The 19,210-nt window shown below is 45.7% G+C and overlaps 1 protein-coding gene across 1 annotated transcript in view; it reads right to left on the reverse strand.

Moving 5' to 3' along the window:
* The window catches only part of sema4ba (sema domain, immunoglobulin domain (Ig), transmembrane domain (TM) and short cytoplasmic domain, (semaphorin) 4Ba), a 209,212-nt gene extending 196,027 nt beyond the window's left edge, over window positions 1–13,185 (reverse strand). Inside the window, exon 1 of the mRNA XM_061894807.1 lies at window positions 13,062–13,185. The gene's annotated coding sequence lies outside the window, so the exon portion shown is untranslated. The remainder of the gene's footprint in view (window positions 1–13,061) is intronic.
* Window positions 13,186–19,210: the final 6,025 nt, after the last annotated feature.

Genomic DNA, 19,210 nt, shown 5'->3' on the forward strand with positions numbered 1-19,210 from the left:
TAGAGGACCTTCGATCTGTTGAATCAATTGTTAGCTATTTTTTTACAATTTAAAATGCAAAAAATAAAGCCAAGCATATGTGTTCTTGCCTTGCATAAGGATTGTGAATGAAAAACACCACATCTCTTTCCAACTTTTACACATTTCCAGTATGACTGCTCTGATAATATGATCAAAATGCAGAAGCGTTACTACAATGACGTAGAACCTACAGAAACTGCTGAAGATATTCGGAGCGGAATATTCAAGATGGCTGACTGAATTTGTGGCATCTTGTGATGTTTAGACGGTATTTTTACATACTTTACAGATTGTAAATACAATTGGATATGGTTTTTCGGATACAATTAAATACAAATTGGCATATAAAGCCAACTTGTTTTTCCACTCTACCAATACTTTAAAACCATGATAATATCGTACTGTGAGATTTTCATACCGTTACATCCCTAGTGTCCATACTTTGTGACTTCCGAAATTCCCATACCATAGGGGGGTCTGGAAATGTAACCCGTGCAGTAAGTTCTACTCAAGTCAGTTTAACGGACGACGATTGGACTGCAATGTTGCTAGTGGAATCAGATTCCTTCGAATAGATGTTTCCACTATTCTAAGACACCACCACTAATTTCCTTTTACTTTTCTTTTCTTTTATGCTCTGCCACCAGAAGATAATGCTTCACATAACAAAGGTCAAGCCAAAAAAGTTTGCTCCACTCACGTATTGTTCTACTGTGCCCACGTAACTACCGTATTTTTCGGACTATAAGTCACAGTTTTTTTCATAGTTTGGGTGCGACATATACTCCGGAGCGACTTATATGTGAAATTATTAACACATTACAGTAAAATATCAAATAATATTATTTATCTCATTCGCGGAAGAGACAAAGAAAATGTCAGCAATCGTCACACACACGTCAGCAATCATCACATACACGTCAACCAATAAGAATTCAGCGGGGGAGGGTCATGGCAGAAGTGCATTGTGAGTCATGGAATGCTAACTTCTATATGCTATATGCTACTGCCATAGCTATTAAAATGGATCATTTCATCGCTGGCAGTAACTTATAAAAACTGAGAAGGGCTGAACAAAAATGGCACCAAAAAATAAATCATGTAACGCAGATAGAATAGAATAGAATAGAATAGAAAGTACTTTATTGATCCTTGGGGGAAATTCACATGTGGAGGGAGGTTGTGATTAGCACACTGCAGGTATGAAGATCAGCGACTTCTTCTGGGTGGCTGGAGACAGCGCACCCCTCAGGCGGGGGCATGGCATGGGCAGGACGGCGAGACGCAGCTGGCAGGTGATTAGATGTCGCAGGTGGTACGCGTTAATCTAATCATCTGTTGTCTTTTTAACAGTGATCGGGCAGCAGAGGAGGAAGCGGTTGTTTGGAGGGACTGAAAAGTCAATGATGAGAGATTGAGTTGAACCAACGTATATATTAAAACCTGTCAAACCTGACCCACTGGTTTCCAGCTTGCATCCGTGGTGCTTGTGAGTAAAGAAGCTTACATTGTGGTAAGGTGGCAGTAAGTTCGCGCCTAGCGCACCCCTTAATCTTGGGAACAAATTGGCCGGGATTTAAGGGGTTAATGCAGCAGTGTGCAGGGGTGCGTTCACGGACGGAAGGGGAAAGGGGATAACCGCGCTGTTCTCATCGGCGACGCGAGATTACTCGACGCGGCCGAGGGGGAGGGGGAAGGGGGGCCGGCGAGGACTTCCCAGGAGGTTTCCCCGGTTCCCCAATGGCGCCCCACGGATGATTTTCCACTCGAGCAGTCTCGAGATGACACTCTGCGCGAGACCTGGGACCAAGTGATTGCAATTGATGGGCAACGGGTTCGTCCGGGGATAACGCGGGATTTCCGTCATTTTGTATTAATTAGGGACAGACTGTACAGAGTGAGCCGTGACACTCAGACAGGGGAGGAAATTACCCAATGGTTGGTACCAAAAAGCCGTCGGGAAATGATTTTCCAGGCGGCACATTTTAACCCAATAGCCGGGCACATGGGATATGATAAAACACTTAATCGGATAATGTCCCGGTTCCATTGGCCAGGCATTCGGGCAGACATGCGCCGCTGGTGCGCGGCATGCCCGGACTGTCAATTAGTCAACCCTGCGGCCACCCCTAGAGCACCTTTGAGGCCATTACCACTCATAGAGGTCCCATTTGAACGAATTGGCATGGACCTCGTCGGGCCATTTCACCCGAGCACCCAGGGATATCGCTTTGCACTGGTCCTGGTGGATTATGCAACGCGCTATCCCGAAGCAGTGCCACTGCGCTCCATCTCTGCAAAGAGTGTAGCACAGGCACTGTTTCAAATTATCTCCCGAGTTGGAATCCCGAAAGAGATTCTAACTGACCAGGGCACGTCCTTTATGTCACGCACGTTAAAGGAGCTGTACAGTTTATTGGGGATCAAGTCTATTCGGACTAGCATCTACCACCCACAGACAGATGGGTTGGTGGGGCGGATGAATAGAACTTTGAAATCCATGATCCAGAAGTTCGTACACGAGGACAAAGCAAATTGGCATAAATGGTTGGATCCCCTGTTATTTGCAGTGCGGGAGGTTCCCCATGCCTCAACAGGATTTTCTCCTTGTGAACTATAGTTCAGCAGGAAGCCGCGGGGGGTATCGGACCTAGTTAAAGAAAGCTGGGAGGAAGGTCCAAGCCCCAGTAAAAATAAAATTCAGTACGTCATGGACTTGAGAGCAAAACTCCACACATTAGGGCATTTGTCACGTGAGAATTTGCTCCAAGCTCAGGAACGTCAACAGCGCCTGTATAACAGGGGAGCGCAACTTAGACAATTTTCACTGGGAGAGAAAGTACTTGTGTTACTCACAACATCCAGCTCCAAATTACTCGCCAAGTGGCAAGGACCCTTCGTGGTCACACGACGAGTGGGTGACGTGGATTATGAGGTCAGGCGGTCTGACCGGGGTGGGGCAACACAAATATACCACCTCAACCTACTAAAAGGGTGGAGGGAAGCGGAGCCCGTCTCCATGGTGACGGCGATAGCGGAGAGCGAGGAGCTGGGGCCGGAGGTTCCCCCCTCCCACCGGCCCTCCCCTCTCCGCTGTGATAATCATCTCACGCTGTCTCAGAAAGCAGACGTGGCCAAATTGCAGCAACATTTTGCTGACGTGTTCTCTCCCCTGCAAGGCCGCACGACTCTCACCCATCATCACATAGAGACCAGCACAGGCGTGACGGTGAGGTCTCGGCCCTATAGGCTACCCGAACACAAGCGCAAAGTAGTTCGGGAAGAATTAAAAGCCATGTTGGAATTGGGAGTGATAGAAGAGTCCCACAGTGCGTGGTGTAGCCCCATAGTTCTGGTAGGGAAGAAAGATGGGTCTGTACGGTTCTGTGTAGACTACCGCAAGGTGAATGATGCGTCACGGTTTGACGGCTATCCAATGCCCCGGGTCGACGAGCTCCTGGAGCGGTTGGGAACTGCTCGTTTTTTTACGACATTGGATTTGACTAAGGGCTACTGGCAGATTCCCTTGTCTCCAGAGTCCAAGGAAAAAACGGCATTCTCCACTCCGGAAGGATTAAACCAATTCGCGACCCTTCCGTTCAGCTTGTTCGGTGCGCCCGCCACATTTCAGAGACTTATGGACCGGGTGCTGCGACCGCACGCTGCATATGCCGCCGCCTATCTGGATGATGTCATCATCCAGGGGAACAGCTGGGCGGAGCAGATGCAGGGAGTGGGAGCGGTACTCGAGTCCCTGAGGCGGGCAGGGCTCACCGCCAACCCGGCGAAGTGCGCGGTTGGCCGGAGGGAGGTACAGTATCTGGGGTACCACTTGGGGGAAGGCCAGGTAGATAGAAAAAACCGCAGCAGTTGCGACCTGCCCGACCCCGAAGACAAAAAAAGAGGTGAGGCAGTTTTTGGGGCTGGTGGGCAACTACCGGAGGTTTGTCCCCCAGTTTGCAGACCTGACCAGCCCACTAACTGACCTCACCCGGAAAGGTGCCCCAGATCTGGTCCAATGGACGGAGCAGTGCCAGCAGGCATTCGAGAAGGTAAGGAAAGCACTTTGTGAGGAGCCGGTACTGCACATGCCTGATTTTTCTATCCCATTTTGTTTGCAGGCGGATGCGTCGGGCAGAGGACTGGGAGCCGTTTTATCTCAGCAGCGGGGGGGGGCACCGACCATCCGATCCTGTATATCAGCAGGAAATTGTCAGAAAGGGAGGTCAGATACAGCACGGTGGAGAGGGAGTGCCTCGCCATCCGGTGGGGGGGTCGGTGCCCTTCGGTACTATCTGCTGGGACGCTCATTCAGCCTCTGCTCGGACCACAAGCCCCTCCAGTGGCTCCACCGCATGAAAGATGCCAACGCGCGGATCACCCGGTGGTATCTCGCCTTACAACCCTACAATTTCAGAGTGATCCATAGGCCGGGAGCACAGATGGTCGTGGCGGTCTTCCTCTCCCGCGCTCAGGCCGGGGGCGGGGGGGAGTAAGTGCGGCCAGACGGTGTCCAGCCTAAGTCTGGCGGTGGAGGTATGTGGAGGGAGGTTGTGATTAGCACACTGCAGGTATGAAGATCAGCGACCCCTTCTGGGTGGCTGGAGACAGCGCACCCCTCAGACGGGGGCGTGGCATGGGCAGGACAGCGAGACGCAGCTGGCAGGTGATTAGATGTCGCAGGTGGTACGCGTTAATCTAATCATCTGTTGTCTTTTTAACAGTGATCGGGCAGCAGAGGAGGAAGCGGTTGTTTGGAGAGACTGAAAAGTCAATGATGAGAGATTGAGTTAAACCAACGTATATATTAAAACCTGTCAAACCTGACCCACTGGTTTCCAGCTTGCATCTGTGGTACTTGTGAGTAAAGAAGCTTACATCACAATATGAAATAATGTTATTTATTTAATTCGCGGAAGAGACGAAGAAAATGTCAGCAATCGTCACACGCACGTCAGCAATCGTCACACACAGGTCAACCAATAAGAATTCAGCGGGGGAGGGTCATGGCAGAAGTGCATTGTGGGTCATGGGATGCTAACTGCTAGATGCTATATGCTACTGCCATAGCTATTAAAATGGATCATTTCAATTTTGGCGGTTACTTATAAAAACTGAGAAGGGCTGAACAAAAATGGCACCGAAAAGGAAATCATGTACTGCAGATTACAAGCTGGACGTAGTGAAATATGCAGCAGAAAACGACAAGAGGAAGCGACGCAGACCTTTGGAGTTGGCAGAGTTGTTTAGAAGCAACATCGAGGAAGAAGATTTAATTTGATTTATCGATTAGGAGTGACAGATTGTTTGGTAAACGTATAGCGTGTTCTATATCCATCCATCCATCCATCATCTTCCGCTTATCCGAGGTCGGGTCGCGGGGGCAGCAGCCTAAGCAGGGAAGCCCAGACTTCCCTATCTCCAGCCACTTCGTCTAGCTCTTCCCGGGGGATCCCGATGTGTTCCCAGGCCAGCCGGGAGACATAGTCTTCCCAACGTGTCCTGGGTCTTCCCCGTGGCCTCCTACCGGCTGGACGTGCCCTAAACACATCCCTAGAGAGGCGTTCGGGTGGCATCCTGACCAGATGCCCGAACCACCTTATCTGGCTCCTCTCGATGTGGAAGAGCAACGGCTTTACTTTGAGTTCCTCCCGGATGGCAGAGCTTCTCACCCTATCTCTAAGGGAGAGCCCCGCCACCCGGCGGAGGAAACTCATTTCGGCTGCTTGTACCCGTGATCTTATCCTTTCGGTCATGACCCAAAGCTCATGACCATAGGTGAGGATGGGAACGTAGATCGACCGGTAAATTGAGAGCTTTGCCTTCCGGCTCAGCTCCTTCTTCACCACAATGGATCGATACAACGTCCGCATTACTGAAGACGCCGCACCGATCCGCCTGTCGATCTCACGATCCACTCTTCCCCCACTCGTGAACAAGACTCCTAGGTACTTGAACTCCTCCACTTGGGGCAGGGTCTCCTCCCCAACCCGGAGATGGCACTCCACCCTTTTCCGGGCGAGAACCATGGACTCAGACTTGGAGGTGCTGATTCTCATTCCGGTCGCTTCACACTCAGCTGCGAACCGATCCAGTGAGAGCTGAAGATCCCGGTCAGATGAAGCCATCAGGACCACATCATCTGCAAAAAGCAGATACCTAATCCCGTGGCCACCAAACCGGATCCCCTCAACGCCTTGACTGCGCCTAGAAATTCTGTCCATAAAAGTTATGAACAGAATCGGTGACAAAGGACAGCCTTGGCGGAGTCCAACCCTCACTGGAAACGTGTCCGACTTACTGCCAGCAATGCGGACCAAGCTCTGACACTGATCATACAGGGAGCGGACTGCCACAATAAGACAGTCCGGTACCCCATACTCTCTGAGCACTCCCCACAGGACTTCCCGAGGGACACGGTCGAATGCCTGTCGGCGTGTTCTATAGGTTATAGTTATTAGAATGACTCTTACCATAATATGTTATGTTAACATGTACCAGGCACGTTCTCAGTTGGTTATTTATGCATCATATAACGTACACTTATTCAGCCTGTTGTTCAGTATTCTTTATTTATTTAAAATTGCCTTTCAAATGTCTATTCTTGGTGTTGGATTTTATCAAATACATTTCCCCAAAAAATGCGACTTATACTCCAGTGCGACGTACTGTATATATGTTTTTTTCCTTCTTTATTATGCATTTTCGGCCGGTGCGACTTATACTCTGGAGCGACTTATAATCGGAAAAATACGGTACTTATTTTTCTTTTTCATGATCACAAACACTTTAACGAAGAACACCGTAAATCATACCTGGGAAACTTAAGGCCCATTAAGCTTTTCAATCTGGTCCGCTGGACATTTCCAAAAAATTTTCTTAGATCTTCAAAATAAAAACTGTAACTGCCATTATGATGTGCAGTGATGTTTTCAAATATCCGGAAGTCTTGAACTATACAAAATATTTTAATGGTTGGAATCTGCCCTTTGGCCTGCTATACTAATTACTGTGGTCATCTAATTAGACACGCGGAAGAATAAGGTGTATTCATGGGGATGTGCACACGTATCCCATTGTGCCAGTGGAAATTTGGTATCGGGAACAAAAGCATAGTGTCAAGGTTGCTGTAGGCGCGCACCTTACTAATATTAAGGACAAATTGTCCGGGGTGTAGGAAAGGATAGTATCCACGCGGTTCTCGGGGGAGACGCGGATTCATCCAACACTGCCGAGCGGGAAGCCGACCCCCGGGGCCCCACTGGCACCCTATGGAGGATTTTCTCCTCGAGCAGTCTCGTGATGAAACTTTGCGCGTGGCACGGGACCAGGTGGATTACATCGACGGTCAGCCGATGAGCCCGGGAAAAGAGCGGGTATTCCCCCACTTTTCGATTATTAGAGATCAGTTATACAGAGTGAGACGTGACACTCAAACCGGGGAAGAATCCACCCAATTGTTGGTGCCAAAACTCCACCGGTAAATGATTTTCCAGGCCGCGCATGAGAACCCTATGGTTGGACACATGGGCTATGATAAAACACTTAATCGGGTCATGGTCCGGTTCTATTGGCCGGGCATTTGGGCAGACGTGCGCCGCTGGTGCGCTGCCTGCTCGGAATGCCAGCTGGTGAATCCAGCGGCCATCCCGAAGGCGCCCTTGCGCCCATTGCCGCTTATGGTGGTACCATTCGAAAGAATTGGGATGAACCTCATCGGACCATTTCACCCGAGCACACGGGGATATCGCTTTGTGTTAGTACTGGTGGACTACGCAAAACGCTATCCCGAAGCAGTGCCCCTGCGCTCCTTCTCTGCAAAGAGTGTAACGCTAGCGCTGTTTCAGGTCATTTCCCGAGTCTGAATCCCGAAAGATATTCTGACTGACCAGGGCACATCCTTTATGTCACGCACAATAAAAGAACTATACGGATTACTGGGAATTAAAGCGATCTGCACCAGTGTGTACCACCCCCAAACAGATGGGCTGATGGAGCAGTTAAACAAAACGCTGAAAAACATGATCCGTAAGTTTACGTACGAGGACAAACCAAATTGGGGTAAGTGGCTGGATCCCCTCATGTTTGTGATGCGGGAGGTACCCCAGGCCTCCCTAGGTTTTACGCCTATTGAGTTGTTGTACGGCCGGAGGCCGCGCAGAGTGCTGGACATAATTAAGGAAAGCTGGGAGAAGGGTACAAACTCCAGCAAAAATGAAATCCAGTACGTTTTGAACATGCGCGCAAAACTCCACACGGTGGGGCACTTGTCACGCGAGAATTTGCTCCCTGCCCAGGAACATCAGCAGAGCACGTATAACAAGGGGTCCCAGCTAAGAACATTTTCACCGGGAGAAAAAGTGCTTATATTAGTTCCAAGTTCCAGCTCTAAATTACTTGCGCGCTGGCAAGGGCCTTTTGAGGTCACACGGCAAGTGGGGGATGTTGGCTATGAGGTTCGGCGCTCGGACCGGGGTGGAGGCACCCAAATTTACCATCTTAACCTACTGAAGGCATGGAGGGAGGCGGAGCCTGTGCCCATGGTTACGGTAGTGAGGGAGGAGGAGGAGTTGGGAACAGAGGTCCCGCACTCTGTCCATAAGCCTCCTCTCCCATGTGACGATCAGCTCACGTTGGCACAGAAAGCTGATGTTGCTGCGCTGCTGCGGCGCTTTTCTGATTCGTTCTCCTCTCGGCCCGGCCACATGAACCTCATCCGACATCACATTGAGACCAGCCCGGGTGTTACGGTGCGATCTCGGCCATATAGACTTCCCGACCACAAGCGCAAAGTAGTTCGGGAAGAATTAAAAACCCTGCTGAAATTGGGGGTAGTAGAAGAATCCCACAGCGCGTGGTGCAGTCCCATTGTTCTAGTAGGGAAGAAGGATGAGTCCGTACGCTTCTGTGTGGATTACCGCAAGGTGAATGAAATCTCACGCTTAGACGCGTACCCAATTCATCGGGTCGACGAGCTCCTGGATCGGCTGGGCACTGCTTGTTTTTTCACGACACTGGATTTAACCAAGAGCTACTGGCAGATTCCCTGATCACCAGAGTCCAAGGAAAAAACGGCCTTCTCCACTCCGGAAGGTTTATACCAGTTTGTGACACTTCCGTTTGGTTTGTTCGGTGCACCCGCCACATTCCAGCGCCTCATGGATCGGGTGCTGCGCCCCCACGCGGCATACGCGGTCGTATACCTTAATGACGTCATCATCCAGATTAGCGGCTGGGAACAACACATGTGGCGTATGGGGGAGGAGCTCGAGTCCTTGAGGCGGGCGGGGCTCACTGACCACCCGGCAAAGTGCGCGGTTGGCTGGAGGGAGGTACAGTATCTGGGGTACCACTTGGCGGGGGGACAGTTGTGGCCACAGGTAGACAAGACAGCGGCGATCGCAGCCTGTCCACCCCCCAAGACAAAAAAGGAGGTGAGGCAGTTTTTGGTCCTGGCGGGATACTACCGCCGGTTCATTCCCTGGTTCGTGGACTTGACCAGCCCACTGACAGACCTCAACCGAAAGGGTGCTCCAGATCTGGTCCAGTGGACGGAGCCGTGCCAGCGGGTGTTCGAGAAGGTAAAGACAGCACTCTGTGAGGAACCGGTACTGCGCATGCCTGACTTCACCATCCCTTTTTGTCTGCAGGCAGACGCGTTGGGCAGGGGACTGGGGGCAGGGCTGTCCCAGCAGGTGGAGGGCGTCGACCGCCCCGTCCTAAAAATCAGCCGGAAACTCTCGGACAGATAGGCGAGGTACAGCACGGTGGAGAGGGAGTGCCTCGCCATCAGTTTCTGTTTGGACAACAAACCGCTCCAGTGGCTCCACCGGATGAAGGATGCCAACGCGCGGATCTCCCGGTGGTACCTCGCATTGCAGCACTAACAACTTCCGGGTGGTCCACAGGCCGGGTGTGCAGATGGCCAGATTCCTCTCTCGCCCTCCTATGCAGGGGGGTAGGGGTAGTGGGCGTGGCCGGACAACTGCCCGGCCTGAGTCTGACGGTGGAGCCATGTGAAAGCCAGGGCGTGGTCCACGCGCCACCTGTGGGCAGGGCACGCGCAGGGGCCGGCTGGAAGCAGATGACAGGTGAGTGGATACCTCAGCTGGAACTAGTTATCTAACCACCTGTCTCTTTATTAGCAGCGTTGGTGACCACAAAGGGGGCTGAAAAGCCAGAAGGAAACGAGAGGCAAAAGAGACGAAGAAAAGACTGTTTGCACGTTGAAAAATTTAAATAGTACATCTGGCAAAACGCCTGGCGCAGTTTGTCGGTCCTGAGAAAAACCCCATGACAGAAGGCTGTCACACAGACATTATTGCGAGGTTTTGTATTAGTGTTCCTAAAAATAAATACCGTATTTTTGGAGTATAAGTCGCTCTGGAGTAAAAGTCGCACCTGCCGAAAATGCAAAATAAAAGAAGGAAAAAAACATATATAAGTCACACTGGAGTATCAGTCACATTTTTTGGGGGAAATTTATTTGATAAAATCCAACACCAAGTATAGACATTTGAAAGGCAATTTAAAATAAATAAAGAATAGTGAACAACAGGCTGAATAAGTGTACGTTATATGAGGCATAAATAACCAACTGAGAAGGTGCCTGGTATGTTAACGTAACATATTATGGTAAGAGTCATTCAAATAACTATAACATATAGAACATGCTATACGTTTACCAAACAATCTGTCACTCCTAATCGCTAAATCCGATGAAATCTTATACGTCTAGTCTCTTACGTGAATGAGCTAAATAATATTATTTGATATTTTACGGTAATGTGTTAATAATTTCACACATAAGTTGCTCCTGAGTATAAGTCGCACCCTCGGCCAAACTATTAAAAGAACTGCGACTTACAGTCTGAAAAATATGGTACATTCTGGGTGTCATTCAGTAAAAAAAAAAATCTAATTCCATTCCATTTTTTAAGGTGGTCTGTCATAACATTTTTGGCATTCAGTCAGACATTATTGTGAGGTTATTTATTAGTGTTCCTAAAAATAGATACAGTTTTTTTCGGAGTATAAGTCACTCTGGAGTATAAGTCGCACCTGCCGAAAATGCATAATAAAGAAGGAAATAAACCTTTATAAGTCGCACTGGAGTACAAGTCGCATTTTGGGGGGGAAATGTATTTGATAAAACCCAACACCAAGAATAGACATTTGAAAGGCAATTTAAAATAAATAAAGGATAGTGAATGTCAGGCTGAATAGGTGTACGTTATATGACGCATAAATAACCAACTGAGAAGGTGCTTGCTATGTTAACGTAACATATTATGGTAAGAGTCATTCAAATAACTATAAGATATAGAACATGCTATACGTTTACTAAACAATCTGTCACTCCTAATTGCTAAATCCCATTAAATCTTATACGTGTAGTCTCTTACGTGAATGAGCTAAATAATATTACTTGAAATTTTTACGGTAATGTGTTAATAATTTCAAACATAAGCCGCTCCTGAGTTTAAGTCACACCCCGGCCAAACTATTAAAAAAACTGCGATTTATAGTCCGAAAAATACGGTACATTCTAGGTGTCATTCAGTAAAAAAAAAATCTAATTCCATTCCGTTTTTTAAGGTAGTCTGTCAAAACGTTTTTAGCATTCAGTCAGACATTATTGTGAGGTTTTTTATGAGTGTTCCTAAAAATAGATATACTGGCCCCCAGACACATTTTTTTCTCTAAATTTGGCCCCCCAGTCAAGATAATAATAATAATAATGGATTATATTTATATTGCGCTTTTCTATTACTAGATACTGAAAGCGCTCACAGAGAAGTGAGAACCCATCTTTCATTCACACCTGGTGGTGGTAAGCTACATCTGTAGCCACATCTGCCCTGGGGTAGACTGACGGAAATGGGGCTGCCAGTTTGCGACTACGGCCCCTACAACCACCACCTATCATTCATTCATCATTCATTCACCAGTGTGAGCGGCACTGGGGGCAAGGGTGAAGTGTCCTGCCCAAGGACACAACGGCAGCGATTTGGATGTCAATAGGTGGGGAGCGAACCTGCAACCCAGGCCTGCCGTAAAAGGAGGCGACTTTTGGTCTCCGATACTACATTAAAGAAGAAAATGTCCTGGTCCAAACATACTGATCTTTAATTTGTAATGTTGCTGTTCTGCAGAACCAACATGGCAAAAGAGTGTGACGATGCTGACTTTTAGTGGCAGTGTATATAAAAAAAAAAAGAGGCTCCTGTGTCTGAAAGATCACTCCAAGCCAAGCAAAGCAAATCCAATGTGTTCCCCCCTTCTGTTCTCCAAAACGGAGATGAGATAGCGATTCGTGCCGCCAACTACTATGAAAAGTACCGAGCTCCTGAGACTCTAAAACAATCAGTCGCACTGAAACAAAAGGATTAAAAAAAAAAACCCAAGTGATGACTCAAAGAGGGAAAATCCTGAGGATGAATAAGTTATGATCGCCATCTACATGTGGGGCAGACGAGACATGAAATATTAACTCGGCATCTGACTTGAGAGCTCAGCGGTTCCTCAATAGTCACTAGAACGCTCGGAATCCTGCAAATACACAAAGTCACATCGAGAGTTGACGTAATGCGCCAAAGAGCGTCCTTCATTTGTGGGGCTGTCGAAAAAGATGTGCATGCAGATATCACCTCAGAGCATCACACACACAAACACACACACACAAACACCAGCAACTTAGTACACGCCCAGTTTTTGTAGAAAGAATCAAAGCGCGCTCTTAGTTGGAACACACCTTTCAAGTACCGGACTATGACTAGAGTACCACCTAGCACACAGATATGCAAATGAAGGCAGAAATGACTTCACACTGAAGGTAGTTGCAGTGTGAGCACGCATGCCTCATCTTTTACCATGGAAACCATATCCATACGCTGGTAAATGCACCTACACACACACACCGGAGGGACCAATTGCCATGGCAGCCAGCGCCGTGGCGACCATAAGAAACCACAATTCAGTGGACACTCAATCAGCGCTTGTGTCCATCACTTCTCCTGGTTGTTTTTTCAAGTCATTACCTTTTGGGTGCACAGCGGGAAGGGGTTGCCAAGATGCTCCGCGGGGATCCCGAGAGAAGACCGGCGGTGCTGATGCTGAGCCGGCACGGCGCACACATGCATCCACCGGCAAGAGCGGCAGATTGCAAAGGGGAGGGGAGGAAATATAAAAAAAAAAAAAAGAGAGAAGCAGGAGTGGGGGTTGCTCTAACATCAGCAAGAGCATTACATCATAGGCTGCGCTCAGGATAGTGGACGGAAGGGAAGGAGGCAGGCACTCCTTGTAGCGCGTCCAAATTCAATATGTGGCATCTGATAAGTGTCGGACAATAAAGGCACCAAAGGATGGAGTCGATCACCTCTCACAATATAATACCACACATGTGGCTCATCTCTGCGTGTGTCCAAGGACTCACAGAATATCTGCACAGTGGCGTAACGTGGTGTTGCGTGGCCATTGGTTACTTACAGTCGGCTCACCAAGCATGCAGATAGCCAGGAAAAAGGTTGGTTGTCACACCTTTTTTTTTCTTTTTTTTTTAGTTTTACTCTTTTGTGAAATGTTAATCGTCAAAATGTCTTTAAAGAGTAATTTTCTTAAGGGTACATACTATGCAACACCAATCCAATCCAATCCAATCCACTTTATTTATATAGCACATTTAAACAACAATAACGTTTTCCAAGGTGCTGCACACAAAAAAAAAACAATATTATGCTCCACCAATGACTGAATAAAAACAAAAAAATAAATAAATGTATTGGTTTTATATTTATTTATTTTTTGTTTTTATTCAGTCATTGGTGGAGCATAATATTGTTTTTTAATATTGTTTTTAACATGGCTGTGCAGCACTTTGGAAATGGGCTTCACGGTGGGAGAGGGGTTAGTGCGTCTGCCTCACAATACAAAGGTCCTGCAGTCCTGGGTTCAATCCCAGGCTCAGGATCTTTCTGTGTGGAGTTTGCATGTTCTCCCCGTGAATGCGTGGGTTCTCTCCGGGTACTCCGGCTTCCTCCCACCGCCAAAGACATGCACCTGGGGATAGGTTGATTGGCAACACTAAATTGGCCCTAGTGTGTGAAGGTGAGTGTGAATGTTGTCTGTCTATCTGTGTTGGCCCTGTGATAAGGTGGCGACTTGTCCAGGGTGTACCCCGCCTTCCGCCCGATTGTAGCTGAGATAGGCGCCAGCGCCCCCCGCGACCCCAAAAAAGGGAATAAGCGGTAGAAAATGGATGGATGGAAACCAATAGAAAAAAAAACAATATAAAAACAAATATGGTTAAAAACAATTTTAAAGGGTAAAATCAATTAAAACAGTAAAATAAACATCAAAGTGTATAAAAAACACAGAGGACAACAGAGGACAGAGGACCACACAACTCACGTAGCGTTAAAAGCCAAAGAATAAAAGTGGGTCTTAAGACGAGACTTAAAACACTCCACTGTGGAAGCAGTTTGAACATGGAGGGGCAGAGTGTTCCAGAGCTTAGGGGCCGACCACAGAGAAGGCCCTGTCTCCCCTGGTCTTAAGTCTGGTCTTGGGCACCACACGAGCTGGAACTGGCTCTCGGACCTCAGAGCGCGCGCAGGAGTGTAAATCTGGATGAGGTCCGAGATATATTGATGTGCCAGTCCATGTAAAGATTTAAAAACAAAAAGCAATATTTTAAAATCAATTCTAAAATGAACAGGGAACCAGTGCAAACTCTGAAGAATTGGGGTTATATGCTGGCGTTTCCGGCCCCTGTTAAAAGTCGTGCTGCCGCGTTCTGGACTAACTGCAACCGGGAAAGAGCTTTTTGGCTAATGCCAGCATAAAATGCATTGCAGTAGTCCAGGCGACTTGAAATAAAAGCATGCACGACTTGTTCAAAAAGGTTAAAAGATAAAAACGGTTTAACCTTTACTAAAAGACGAAGGTGATAAAAACACGATTTTAAAACGCCATTGACTTGTTTGTATTTGGCATTTGCATAAGTCCCGAAAATGTGACATCAAACCATGGTAGGATAGTGGAAATATTTATAAAACAATTTTGCCTTCCTTTATACTTCCTCCAAACGAGCTGTTTGGAATTTTCTCCATTAATGACATTTTTCCCAATTGTGGATCTCTCCATATTTGGTAGAGATTTACCCAAAGTGCTTTGCACAAGTACACCATTGTAGTCCAGTAGTTATCAAATAGGGGTACCTATACCCCTTGGGGTACTTGAAGGTATGCCAAGGGGTCCGTGAGATTTTTTTTAAATATTCTAAAAATAGCAACAATTCAAAAATCCTTTATAAATATATTTATTGAATAATACTGCAACAAAATGTGAATATAAGTTCATAAACTGTGAAAAGAAATGCAACAATGCAATATTCAGTGTTGACAGCAAGATTTTTTGTGGACATGTTCCATTAATATTGATGTTAAAGATTTCTTTTTTGTCAAGACATGTTTAGAATTAAGTTCATGAATCCAGATGGATTTCTATTACAATCCCCAAAGAGGGCACTTTAAGTTGATGATTACTTCTATGTGTAGAAATCTTTATTTATAATTGAATCATTTGTTCATTTTTCAACAAGTTTTTAGTTATTTTTATATCTTTTTTTTCCAAATACTTCAAGAAAGACTACTACAAATGAGCAATATTTTGCACTGTTATACAATTGAATAAATCAGAAACTGATGACATAGTGCTGTATTTTACTTATTTATCTCTTTTTTTCAACCCAAAATGCTTTGCTCTGATTAGGGGGTACTTGAATTTAAAAAAATGTTCACTGGGGGGTACATCACTGAAAAAAGGTTGAGAACCACTGTTGTAGTTTGTAACCTCCTTCTTTTGCACTGTCCTCTTATTGTGGGGCAGACTGGCTCGTACATGCACATGCATGCTCTGCTGTTGCCATTTATAATACAAAGAAGCATACTGCTTGGATTTTTCCGTCCCATCTATTAAATATGCATGATGAACAAACTGTTTTCATTCAATGGATGCTAGGCGCCATTTAGCCTTTTTCCAAGAAAACATGCCCTATGCTTGTGTTGTGTTCGGCTGTACGGATCGTTCAAATCGCGAAAAGGATACATGTTTATTCAGAATTCCTGGAGAGGTAATCAAAAAGGAAGGAAAAGTGCAACAGTATACAAAACAACGACAAGAAAAGCAGCTCGCCAACACTCCAGTCCAAGGTAGCAGAGTCGAAGGATGCAGTAGTTTGCAGCTATTACTTTGTTAAAGGTTTGTTTGATGTACAAACCGTTTAAGTATTATCTTGATATTATTTTTATTCCTTAAACACATTTGCGATGAGAGTTTCGAAAAGCACCAACTCGGCGAGTCTAACTAAAATAAATCATATGTGAACGAAACCAAAAAGAGCTTTTCCCAAAGTCCATCCATCCATTTTCTACCGCTCTTTTACCAAAGTCAACAATCATAAATGAAGCTTTCAGCACATGCACAATGTTTACGTCTATTATTATATTTTGATGAAGAAGGGGGAAAACACGCTAAGTGTGCAACCGCGACAAACAGGGCAGTAGACGCGAAGTTAAATCATTAAATGCATCCATACGTTGGCAAAAACGATGCATATTTATCTGGGAGAGTCTTGATACCAACGTCCTTGACCCAGTCACACACAAATAAATTGTAGACATCATTCAGAATGATGTCTGGAGCTCAAGACCGTTTGACATGTCTGGGAACTCATCCTACGGAAAATCTTTGCTATCATTCGATAAATCTTTTTTTTTAATAAACTATAGGGATCTATTCCAGGGGTCGGGAACCTTTTTGGCTGAGGGAGCCAAGAAGCCAAATATTTTAAAATGTATTTCCCTAAGAGCCATATAATATTTTTTTTATCACTGAACACAACTAAACATGTGCATTGTTAAGTAAGACCAACATTTCCAGAGTATAATAGGTCTCTTATTCTTTGTAATAACATTGTTATTCTGAAGCTAACTGTGGAGGGGGCGTGGCCTGCGGGCCTGCAGCAAAGCAGGATGTTGCCAGGACCGGCCTCGAAATCAGCGACAGGTGCGTAGACGGCCCACCTGGGCCTTGTTATCTAATCACCTGTCGCTCTGTTATAAGCAGCAGCCAGGAGGAGAGACAGGGTTGGGGCTGGAACCAAAGCGCGAGTGAGGACGGAAGAGAAAAAGACAATTGCTGGAAAGCAACCGAGAGAAAAATAAAATAAAACAATATTGTAACCCTAAAACAGGCTCTTGGTGGTCTGAAGAACCCCCAGGAGGGCAAGCCCCACACTAACCAATAACAAATAAATTACTTCTTACCATTAATGCAACTTCTTGAACATAAAAAAGCATGAGAATGTTTTATATTTTGAACGTTATTTTCAACACTGTGATTACAAGTGGAATGATTCATTACTTATTCATTACTTACTAAACTCAGCTCAGATTTATCCGAGAGCCAGATGCAGTCATCAAAAGAGCCACATCTGGCTCTAGAGCCATAGGTTCCCTACCCCTGATCTATTCCATTGCATAGTTTGATTCTTTTGCTCTTATCTGCTTTTTGCAGGAAGATTTAGGCCTCTTTTGTACTCAGGTAGTTTGTGTGTTGCTCGCTGTGCAACACCCATCTTAGCTTGGTCGACCACCACTCGTTTTAATTCCTGTGACGAAGTCAAGTGTCGGAATACAATCAAATGTTCGAACATAGATCTGTCAGGAGACTCCATATGGAAGCGCTAAAAACTACAACATGGCTGACAGTGAGAAAACACAGTCGAAGTGGAGACCCGTAAATAACGCTGCCCATAAAACGCTGCATCCTGAAGAGACGGTCAGAAATCGGCTTGAAGATGATCTGTAAATCATAATCTATGCAAAATGTTTACCCAAACTCAACCATTACATGTTATGTAGACCACAAGGAGAATAAGAAAACATATCATAATATAACCCTTTAAATTTAAGCCTAAACTGCTGTATTGAACTCTTTATCCCTCTCTTTTGACGAAGTAGAGGAACAACTCTAATACTTTTGGGGCTTGTTGTTGAAATGGCATTCCTTTAAAAAAAGGGAAAACAAATGTTAGATTGTACTGACAAGTTAACCAATACATCACTTATTGCATCCTAACACAAAACCAACAAGCCTATTGTGTATGACATTATATGTGAAAACCAATCCAGCGTTTACCCCAGATTCTTTTTTATATTTAAGTAATTTGGTAACACTTTAGTATGGGGAACATATTCACCATTAAATAGTTGCTTATTAACATGCAAATTAGTAACATATTGGCTCTTAATTAGTCATTATTAAGTACTTATTAATGCATTATTCTGCATGGCCTTATTATATAACCAGTAAGCCATTAACTAAGAGTCTTTCCTCAATAACCTCAGAATTATTGATTATTAGTAACCCTAACCCTAACCCTTATATGTTCCCCGAGTGTCCAAATAACTCTAAATTAAGTCGGTAACACATTAGTATTGGTAACATATTCACCATTACTTAGTTGCTTATTAACATGCAATGTTCCCCTTACTAATGTGTTACCAGTAGTTTTCTTCGTATTTTTTGCCCGAATTAAGCATTCCCAAGCATGGAAATTGTTAAATAACAAAAAAATATCAACGTACAGGCCACTGTAGATGAGACCTAACCAGTCCGAGAGCATTGTTCATTATCGTGGCCACTAATTGAATCAGCCTCAGGCAGCATTAATAAATTGGATTAAACAAGTGTAAAGGTGATTATAGGCTGCTATTTCATGTTTAGAGAGCTCTTACAGTATAACGTTCAACACGTTCGGAAGGGGTTTTATGCTCTTGCTTGAAAATATTCGGTTTATAATACCGTATTTTCCAGACCATAGGGCGCCGATGAGTGGGTCTGTTCAGGTCTATTTTCATACAAAGGGCACACCGGATTATAAAGCGCATTAAAGGGGTCGGATTAGGATTTTTTTTAAATGGAAAGCACTTCCTTGTGGTCAACGTAATGATAGTTCCTTGGTCAAAATGTTGCATTGGTGATGTTTTATAGACCATCTTCAGGTCACTTTCTGACCGTCGCTTCAGGATGCGCCGTTTTGTGGGCGGTCTTATTTACGTGGCACACCTTCGACAGCGCCTTCTCCCTGTCATCTTTGTTGTAGCGGTGTAGCGTGCAAGGACGG

This window comes from Nerophis ophidion, linkage group LG03 (assembly GCF_033978795.1).
Source record: "Nerophis ophidion isolate RoL-2023_Sa linkage group LG03, RoL_Noph_v1.0, whole genome shotgun sequence".
Lineage (NCBI taxonomy): Eukaryota > Metazoa > Chordata > Actinopteri > Syngnathiformes > Syngnathidae > Nerophis > Nerophis ophidion.